The following is a 2,793-nucleotide window of genomic DNA, read 5'->3' as shown; positions in this document are numbered from 1 at the left end:
GCAGCTTTGGCAGTCATGTCACATTTATCAGTGAGATGGTACGCAGCGGTGTAAAAGCACCTTGCCTAATTTCATAACATCAATCAAAAATGATCTTCTAGTTGTGCAACAGCGTAGGGCAGGTTAAGAACTGCACGCAGCCAGGCGGGGCAGACAGTTCCCGACATGGCTTAGCATACTCCGCCTCTAGAACCTTTAAGAACAAATATCCACTCGTGATCAAATGATTATACAGTAATCCGGAGTGTTAAACAACTTAACACTCATGTACACACTGAGATTGAAGTTACTGAATTGTCTTCTTGTGAGGGCTCCACAGTAAATCATATCTCAGACTGCACCTCTCAGTGTCAGCCCTCCACCAGTGCCCACTCTACTCTGAAATTATATTGACACTTTGTCAGCAACACCTCGTGCAATAACTCTGACTTTACCATCGGTCTCAACAACAATAGATTAAAGGGATGGCTGACCCAGCAGGCTTAAAATGACACCTCAGCCTCTCATTCTACAAATCCACCTTGACTTCCTTTGTGATCCTGATCCTGTTCAACTCTCAGGTGCCTAACATAATGGTCTCCAGAAAATCCATTGTGCCATGATAGTTAAAAGTTGCGTGAATGACACTGATGTTTAACATAGCAACCAAAAAAATGGTTTTACATGCAGCTAAATACGTTCATTTTTGCAATCCCAGAGCGTCCGTGTATTTTCTGTTGGTGATTTAAACCTATCACAGCGCAGTTCCCTCATATAGCATAGCCCGAGGCATAATACAGCAGTGATAGCCAGGTGGAAATGGTTAGAAAAGCAATCCCACGCCTAAGGGGCACTGATTTTGAGGAGTGAGCAAAATGCAGGAATGGTCAAGGTATACTGGTATGCACCTGTGCTCAGGCAGGGAACATGCTCACAGCTACAGTTGTGCTTGACAGCTGTCTGTCTATTTGTATTAAAAAAAAGTCTAAAATGAACAATAGTATAAAGTATAAAACTTAAATGTTAGATATTTAATGTACCCACTAGATGGTGGTGTTCCTGGAAAAACTGAGTGAGCGTCCATTCTATCAAAGCCTACAAATGTTTGACACAAAGGTACCCTAGGTCATAACTTACCGTAGCCTCATTTCCAAAACCTCACAGAAATGTTTTTTAAATTATATTTCATTCATTTTCAGCATGGAGTCTGTGTATTTAGGATAGGGACCAAAAAATATGTTATATATGTCTAAATTATTCATTCAGTCATTAGCTTGTGGTAAGCAAAAACAAAGGTTTAAACCAACTGCATGGTTAAACTAAAAGTCTTTCATGATGAAATGCACAGAGTTAAACAACATGTCCCTAAATATCAGCATTTTTTATGTATACTTCTGAGGAGGAAGAGGCCTTGTTTGTTTTTTTCTCTCCAATTTGTTGCATCACTGCGTCTTTGTGGAATTGTGGGAATTGGCAGGCATTAGCCATTAAGACCCAGTGGGTGCAAATCTATTAACATTCAGACAGTGCTGCAGTAATGAGAGCTGCTCTGAGCCAGCTGCAGCCTCCTGAGGCATGGTCACTGAAACCTCAATAACCAGAGGAACAGAGCCACCTCTTTATATTTTACTTTCATCAGTGAGCAGAAGTTGTTCAACCACACTGGACGCCTTTCGTGTTCGGTCATTGTTTTCTAACACATTCTTTGGTTTGTTTTACTCTTGATTAAGGTTTCTTTTGAGGCACTGTCTCCTGCATTTAAATTCACTCTCTCCCTTTCAGCATATTGTGCTGTGGGTTGGGTAGGTTGGGAGGCTCCAAATCGATGTGTCACAGTTCTGTGCCAGATAATACTTATTATGAGAATGAATGGAGGGGAAGTTAGAGAACAACAGGAAATGAAAATAGGGAAATATGTTAATTTCTACTGGTGGCACAAAATAACAGAATACTGTACTTTGCACTTTGAATATATGGGCTACTTATACTTGTAGGCTACAAAGAAAATCCTGTCATACAGTAGATTCACATTAGAACATATGTAATTGTTTAATGGGACAGCATGTGTCCTCGGGGAAACCAGTTGAGATGATTGAGTGTACAGATATGACTGTCATCACTTATATGAATTAAATCTGCAGTCACTCATTTATTATTATACAGCAATAAGTGAAATTGGAGTATTTGTGTACTGTATTAACATGCCATCTCAGCCTTTATTTTCAGATGCTTATAAGTAAGTACATGTATTTGTACTGGAGTATAGTTTTATACGCCTACTTCACCTCATTTTAAATGCAAGTGTTGTATGTTTTACTCCACCATATTTAGTAGACAGCTATACTATGATCTGTAGATGAATATTTTACATAGAAAACACAATTGGCTTATAAAATATGATTCATTAGTATTGTACACACTAATGAAAACATGTCTATGCAGGATTTTTACTTGAAATGGAAGCTTTTTACATTGTGACATTAACTAAAAAAAGAAGAAGAAGTAATTAAAACAAGTTAACTTTCTTCACATTGTAAAACCGCACTTAGACATTGCTTGAAAAAAAAAAGAAAAAGAAAAACAGGACTATACGGACATATTGCTGGTTTGGCCTGTGCGGATGACATCATTGATTGATCGTTCACAGAAAACGTCCACGAAGCTGTGTCATGGAAACATGATTGACACTTCCCTCTCTCTCTCTCAGTCAATGCTGTCTACATGTGGGTGGGGGGGGCTGTCCGTTGCCTCTTTTGTCGTCACCCGCCCACCGTCCCCCCTCCAGGCGTCAGTGACGTGCAGCGAGAGAGCGGG

Source organism: Morone saxatilis, unplaced genomic scaffold, assembly GCF_004916995.1.
Source record: "Morone saxatilis isolate NCDOM2014 unplaced genomic scaffold, NCSU_SB_2.0 Contig21, whole genome shotgun sequence".
NCBI lineage: Eukaryota > Metazoa > Chordata > Actinopteri > Moronidae > Morone > Morone saxatilis.
The sequence above is the reverse complement of the archived record's forward strand: the minus strand, read 5'-3'. Positions refer to the sequence as shown.